The sequence below is a fragment of the Pseudophryne corroboree genome, chromosome 4 (genome assembly GCF_028390025.1).
Source record: "Pseudophryne corroboree isolate aPseCor3 chromosome 4, aPseCor3.hap2, whole genome shotgun sequence".
Classification (NCBI taxonomy): domain Eukaryota; kingdom Metazoa; phylum Chordata; class Amphibia; order Anura; family Myobatrachidae; genus Pseudophryne; species Pseudophryne corroboree.
Window position 1 is genome coordinate 252,824,517 of NC_086447.1, and position 8,511 is coordinate 252,833,027.

The window sequence follows — 8,511 nt, forward strand, 5'->3', positions numbered from 1 at the left end:
ACACTACTGAGTACTCCTAATGCTCCCCAAAATTAGTAAATCAAGTGTCTAAACGGAGAGGACGCCAGCCACGTCCTCTCCCTATCAATCTCAATGCACGTGTGAAAATGGCGGCGACGCGCGGCTCCTTATATAGAATCCGAGTCTCGCGATAGAATCCGAGCCTCGCGAGAATCCGACAGCGTCATGATGACGTTCGGGCGCGCTCGGGTTAACCGAGCAAGGCGGGAAGATCCGAGTCGCTCGGACCCGTGAAAAAAAACATGAAGTTCTGGCGGGTTCGGATTCAGAGAAACCGAACCCGCTCATCTCTACGACTACAACGCTTTTTTGACAACGAGAAAGAGTTACAAAATTCATTTCTCACACAACTTGTGGGTATGCCATGAACGCATTTCTAGGGAGAACAGAGAGGCTCAAATTTCCTTTCTTAACGGTCTGGTGTCTAGATTACACAATCCGCACCCTCCACACCTTTATCCAGTGTATACTCCTCCTCAATATTCTGAGGGCAATTTTGCAAACTACCAGCATCATAGCAGAGGCATGCAGTTTATGGTAACAAACCACTCAAATCAACGTACTGCTAATCCGCATAATATTCCAGAGGGCACAGTGAATACTACCAACTATGGTGCAGTGCATAGTTATCTAGATGGCACAGCAAATAATTTATCTCACGACCCAGCGCGTAGCAGTCCACATGTCAATAAGCAGACCAGTCCTGACGTTACAATGCATAGCAGTCCACATGAAAGAGTGCATAATAGTCCAGATGGCAGAGGGCATAATACTACACATGGCACTGTGTATACCTATCCAGATGCCACAGTGAATAATACTCCACATGGCACTGAGAATAGTTATCCAGATGTTACAACTCTCACCCGTCCATTGGGCAGCACTTTGTACAGACAGTTGTAAATAATGTCAACTGTCCGGCCCATAGCTGGCCATTACCACAGCCACTTCTTTAGATGGGGGGTGTACGTTTAGCAAAATGTACAAGCATTATGCCCTCTATTTATGTGCCTACAGTGGCAAATAATCTTTTTTCTTCTTCTTTAATGTTTTTGCAAATGTTCATGTGTATTCAGCACTTTACAGGCCTGTCAAGTGTCCAGCACATAGCTGGCCATTACCTCAGCCACTTCTTTAGATGGGGGTGTAAGTTAAGCTAAATGTACAAGCATTATGCCCTCTATTTATGTGCCTACAGTGGCAAATAATCTTTTTTCTTCATCTTTAATGTTTTAGCAAATGTTCATGTGTTTTCAGCACTTTACAGGCCTGTCAAGTGTCCAGCCCATAGCTGGCCATTACCTCAGCCACTTCTTTAGATGGGGGTGTAAGTTAAGCTAAATGTACAAGCATTATGCCCTCTAGTTAAGTGCCTACAGTGGCAAATAATCTTTTTTTCTTCTTCTTTAATGTTTTTGAGAATGATGTTTATGTGTATTCAGCACTTTTCAGCAGTTTAAACTGCAAATAAGTTATAATTAAACTCATACATGTGAGGTAACATGTACAGAACTTTACTGAAACAATAAAACCATAACTTTTAAAGAACAAAAAAATAAAACCAAAAATGTTTTGCAACATATCCCTTGTGTCCTCTACTGTGTCATATTACTTACGTTAGCAGTGAGGGTGTTGCGTATCTCCTCTGCACTACCACTACTTATCTCTCCCTCGTAGGCTGCTTCTGCTGCTTCTACAGGAGTATCGCACAGTTCTGTGTCCACAACATTCCACTCTGGTAAAAAGTGTTCCTTCTGTATCTCGCAAAAGTTGTGCAAGATACAGCAAGCAGCAACCACATCCGGCACCAGGGTGATGGCAATGTCATTGCGCTTTAGTAGACACTGCCAGCACCCCTTCAGTCTCCCAAAGGCGTTCTCCACCAGCATCCTGGCCGAGCTGAGAGTGTGTGTGTGAAATGCTCCTGTTCCGGAGAGAGTGGTAGATGCTGTGTGAAGACCTTGATGAGCCATCGCCTCAAAGGGTATGCCGCATCTCCAATAAGGTGCACCAGGATCTCCACCCCATCAACAAACTTTGATTTCTGTAATGGGAAATAAAAATTTATATATATAATAGGTGGCATACATAATGTTCAGGAAAGTACAGGGAATAATTATGAATACCAACAATCTAATCCTGACATGGGTGAGATAAGTATCTTAAACCCAACCCCTAATGACTATCCCTAGCTGAAACTTGTGAGCCTCCAGCTGTTGTGGAACTAGACATGCCAGCATGCCCTGTCTGACACAGTTGCAGTAATATTACCTATATATACCCATATACCAAAAACATTACCCATCAAAAGAGAAATATTTACCTCTCTAGGGAACAACCAGCCATGTTGGTTCTCCTCTGAAATCTGGAACAATTCCGAGTTGTCAAGTACCCGGGAGTCGTGAGCACGACCCGGCCTGCCAATGAAGACATCTGTGAAACTGAATAGTATACATATTAGCTGTGTTTAACAATACACATCATGGGCCCAGCATATGAATCAAATTAAAACACCATACTACTTACCAATACTTATGGTCCACTACAGCCTGCAGAATGATGGAGTGCCAGCCTTTTCGGTTCTAGTAATTGGCTGGGTTGTCTCTAGGGGCAATAATGGGTATGTGGGTCCCATCTATGGCTCCATCACACTGGGGATATATACGTTTCTGGAAACCTTTGATGGTATCATCCAGTCGGACACCTTGCGGTAAGGAGATGAAGCGGTGGTAAAGGGTATCCAGCAATGCCTGGGCACTTCCCGCATTAGCACACACACCTTCGATATGCCAACACCGAACAAGCAGGCGATGGTGCTGTATTCCCCCGAGGTTGCATACCACCACAACACAAATCGCCAGTCTCCTGCACGGCTCGATGGGCTTGCGGTAGTTTGTATTTCCCCTGGTGAGTGCTGGAGTGAGAAGTTCCAGCAGGTAGTAAAAGGTATCACGCGACATCCGAAAGTGTGCCATCCACTCCTCTGGCTGATAAGCTTCCACGGTGGCCCAGAAAACTTGTCCATGCCTGTGGTCCCTGGCCCACAACAAACAATTACTTGAGCTTGTAAACCTCAGGGTAGATGTAATGCTGCCCAAAATCAGGACTCTCCTCCTGTGCAAATACCGGCGTTGAGTATTAGCCCTCTCCGCCAGAAATTGCTCCCTTCTCCTCTTGGCATAAGACTGTGCCAGGTAGCACAGTGCTAGCAGCTGCATCAGGCTATCATTTGCTGTGTGAAACAGCAATAAACAGCAATAAGCCAGGAACTCCGGGCTACTCAGCAGTAACTCGTCAGCCATGGCTAATGCAATGCTGTGATCAGTCACCACCCACTTTCATGACCTCATCTCTGTGTGCCATAAAAACAGTCCATTTTTTATGACACACAAGTCTTTTGCAGGGCTGACAAGGGTTCTGTCTGAAAGGGGTCGACCCGAGAATTTTCCGGATTTTTTGTGCTGTGTGAAAGGGGGTAAGGGACTGTAACCCGGGTTTTTCCCGGGACCACAAACCTGTGAAAAATCCGGGTTTTTGAGATTTTTCTGTCTGAAAGTGGTATTAATATTGGTGAGTTTCTTGAGAACTGAGTGGATACAGGGCATTGGAGCTCTGCAGTTCTGCCAGCTAGGAGTAGAGAGCTCATCGGTAAAATACATTTTCTGGCCATTTCCTTTAGGAAAGGGGAACTCACACAAACACACACACACTCTAACCCACTTGGCCTCGGTATCCGTTTGGATGGTCGACCATGTTAAGGTCGACAGTCATTAGGTCGACCACTATTGGTCGACATGGACATACGGTCGACACATGAAAATGGTCAACACAGGACAGGTCAACACATGAAAAGGTTGACATGGTTTTTAAAAAAATAAAAATATTTTTAACATTTTCATACTTTACCATCCACGTGGACTACGACTGGGAATGGTAAACTCCGAGTGAAGCAAGCCATGCAAGGGGACGCGGTACACTAATTGGGGTTTCTGGTCAGGTTACGGAAAAAATGACACAAAAACAGTTAAAAAATCCATGTCGACCTTTTCATGTGTCGACCTGTCCTGCGTCGACCATTTTCATGTGTCAATTATTAGTCCATGTCGACCAATAGTCTTTGACCTTAACATGGTCGACCATTCATACCAGAACACTTAGCCTCACACATACATGTTGCCCCCAAAGCATCACACACAGTCTGCCCCCATAGCCACACACACTATCCCATGGCCACACACACACTGCCCCATAGTCCACACACACACACACACACACACACACACAACCCCCTTAGTCTCACACACTCACAATGTCCCCAAAGCGTCACACACACTCTGCCTCGACAGCCACACATGCTACCCCATGGCTACACACACATGCTGTTCCATAGCCACAAACACGGTGCCCTCATAGCGCAACACACAGGTAGACGAGGGGGTAGTTTAACCAGGCCACCAAGCCTCAGAAAGGCCAACACACAGCTAGAAGTGAAAAGAGGAGTCCCCCCTTGATAATATGTAAAATAAGTAGCCAAAGTGCACCCCCCAATACAAACAAGCTGTAGTAATTTAATCCTGACCCCACAGTATTTTCTCAACAACAATACTGTTGTTCTTTCAATGTTACTTTCAACAAAGAAAAAATATGCCACTCATAATGAAGGTGATCCCAGATGCAAACTTGTTTTCTGCTCACCATACTCCACAGAGATCCCTCTGAGAGATCCATGACTTCCTGGTTGTCTGTGGGGTGTCCGTTGCTGGATCCTAGTGACTGGCTGCTCTTCTGCCTTGCAGTAACCTGAGGCAGTGCTCACCTTTAACAGGCATTCCTGGTATGGTGACTGTGGCTGACCTGATATATACATTGATGAGGTTAATCATCAATTATATATTTCACTTTGGTTGGGTGAACCCAATACAATTAGATCAGGTAATCATTGTTTTACAATTATTAGGGTTAACAGATACTGTAGTATCATGGTTGGTGGCGTTGTTTGTAAACAAAATAATTGCTGTTTTTAAATAGAACAATTGCCATGTCAAACAACTCTGCACACACAGGTGATAGTGCCAGTAGGAGAAGGGAGAAACATATGTGTAGTAACCATTCATAAGAACTGCTTAGGCTGAGCAGACACTTGGCTAAATAGTGGATAGTATAATAAGTGGATTTTTTTTCTAAGTTTTAAGAAAAATTAGGACTTATTCAGGAATTAAACAGATTGAAAACAAACGGAAAACATTCAACCTATCATCTCATACAAACTCATGTGTATTTAAACGTATGTGATTCATGATTTGCTTGCAATTGTTATTACCTGTGGGGGAGATGTTGTTTAGTGAAACATTGTTGCGTACTGACTCAAACACATTACAAATTACTCTTCTTGAGCAGCTAACCAATTGGCTCAGAAATAGACCTGTTTCTTAGTCAAACTTACAGTACTATAAGTTAACTTCAGGGGAAGCTGATGTGGGAATCACAAAGTTCATATTCATATTGAGAACAATACATCAGACATTGAACAAAATCTGAGACTGGGTAATTACAACCTAAATATTAACATTTATTTTGTACTAACCTAAGTGTATTAACATGATTAAGAATAGGAAATGCACAAACAAAACTCTTAGAGCTATGTGTGCAAATGTTAGGAGCTTGGGAGATAAAATTCCAGAACTAATTGCAGTAGTGACAAGGGATGATTTGGATATTGTGGCCATTACAGATTCTTTTTGCAATGAAAAACTTGAATGGGACATAACTAATACTGGGTTACATTTTAGTAGCAATATATGTGAAAAAGAGAATAAATGCTATTATAATACAATTTTTTATGAAAAAACTGAGGCTCTTTGAGTAACCAAAGAAATCGGGGAGAGGACACGATTGATTGATTGATTGATTGATTGATTACCAGTTACTTATATAGTGCACATATTCCACAGCACTTTACAGAAAACTTTTGGCCAGTCACATCAGTCTCTGCCCCAGTGGAGCTTACAATCTATATTCAGTACCAAACGTGCACGCACACACTAGGGCTATTTTTTTTTGTTTGTAGCCAATTAACTTACCAGTATATTTTTGCTGTGTGGGAGGAAAGTGGAAAACCCACGCAAGTAAGGGGAGAATATACAAACTCCACAGAGATAGGGCCATGGTGGGAATCGAACACATGACCTCAGTGCTGTAAGGTAGTAATGCTAACCATTACACCATCCGTACTACCCAAATTATTTGCACTGTGGTGATCTATTGACCACCAGGCAAGAGAGAAAAACTGGACAGGAAACTTGCAGGACATCAATAAAATGGCTGTAAAAGGGAGGAAATAGTCATGGGAGACTTTAATCCACCTGATGTAAACTGGGAGGGCTCTTTTGCAAGTTTCACTAGAAGTGAGGACTGTCTTAATTCTTTGCAGGGAGCATCTCTCAAGCAATTGGGGATTTTACAGAGATGGGGAGATGTGTAAGTGTTTCATCGGCAGATTGGAGAAACTTGGAAGGAGTGCAGGAGAGTTGGGAAAAATTAAAAGGTGCAATACTAAAAGCAACAGACCTTCGTATCAATAGGGTTAGGAAAAGCACAAGGAAAAGGAAGCCAGTGTGGTTTACAACAGAGGTATCAACTAGTGTGAAAGCAAAAAAGATGACCTTTAGGATATATAAGCAGACCCAAAATAATGAAGACAAGGAGGAGTATATTGTTACGTGGAAGGAGGCTAAAAAGATAATCAGATGTGCAAAGGCACAAGCTGAGAAGAAAATGGCACAGTAAGTAGGTAAAGAGGCCAACTTTATTTTAGGTATATAAGTGAGGATAAAAAAACAGACAGAGGGATCAGGGGCATAGGGAGGGTGGTTCCAGTGGAGCTTGAGCTCCAGGCGCCCAAAACAGTACAGGGTGCCGCAGCTCGACTCCACCTGGACCTCCGCCTGACCGCACGGAGCACGCAGCTGTCAGTCACTGACAGTTGCGAGCCTGAGCAGCTTCAGCTCTCTACTTCCCTCCCCTGCTTTGTGCTTCGTGATGCACGGGTGGCTGACGTCTGATGTCAGCCGCCAGACGGGTGGAGACGCGCCGCAGCCGGACTGGACAGGACCGCGGAGACGGAGCAGCAGGAGCGGGACAGGTTAGTATTGTTTTTTTGTTTTTTGTGTGTGTAAGTGACGCTACCAGGGGGCACAACTACTGGGGGCAAATATACAGGGGGCACTACTACTGTGGGCAAATCTACAGGGGGCACAACTACTGTGGGCAAATATACATGGGGCACAACTACTGTGGGCAAATCTACAGGGGGCACAACTACTGTGGGCAAATATACAGGGGGCACAACTACTGGGGGCAAATATACAGGGGGCACTACTACTGGGGGCAAATCTACAGGGGGCACAACTACTGGGGGCAAATCCACAGGGGGCACAACTACTGGAGGCAAATCTACAGGGGGCAAATATACATGGGGCACTACTAGGGGCACAGCTACAGGGGGCAAATCTACAGGGGGCAAATCTACAGGGGCACAACTACTGGGGCAAATCTACAGGGGGCACAGCTACAGGGGCACAACTACTGGGGCAAATCTACAGAGGGCACAGATACTGGTGGCACAAGTACGGGGGGCACAGCTACAGAGGGCACAACTACAAGGGGCACAACTACTGGGAGCAAATCTACAGGGAGCAAATCTACAGGGGCACAACTACTGGGGCAAATCTACAGGAGGCACAGCTACAGGGGCACAACTACTGGGGCAAATCTACAGGGGGTACAGCTACTGGGGCACAGGTACGAGGGGCACAGCTACAGGGGGCACAACTACTCCAGGCACAGCTACAGGGGGCACAACTACTGGGTCCATAACTACAGGCGGCATAACTGTGGCGATGCCCCTTCCTTATGAAGCCATGCTCCTTTTTTTTGCTGCGCGCCTTCAGCACTATGTTTTGCCTGCTGGTGTGTGTGTGTAGGGAGGGGGCGCCAAAGGAAACTTTCGCTCTGCGTGCCACAAGGTCTAGAACCGGCTCAGGTGGCCACACCCCCAATTCAGTACAGGGGAGGGGGGCGCCGTAACATATCTTGCTCCAGGCACCATGACACCTTGCTACACCTCTGGGAGGGATAATAAGACAAAACAGAGAGTGCCAGTCTGGTTGCAGGAGACAAGGCAATAGCAGATCATCTAAATAATTATTTTGTTCATTATTTACTGCAGAAAGAGAGGGGAAGGGGCTACAGTTCAGATGAAAGAACAGTCATAAAAATGAGGTAGATACAAGTACATTTACAGAGGTTCTTCCAGAACTCTAAAAATTGAAAGTGGATAAATCATTGGGGCCAGATGGGATACAACCAAGGGCAGACTAGATGGGCCAAAGTGGTTCTTATTTGACGTCAAATTCTATGTTTCTATGAATCCAAGAATACTAAAAGAGCTTAAAGGAGTGCTGGTAACACCATTAACAGAATTATTCAACG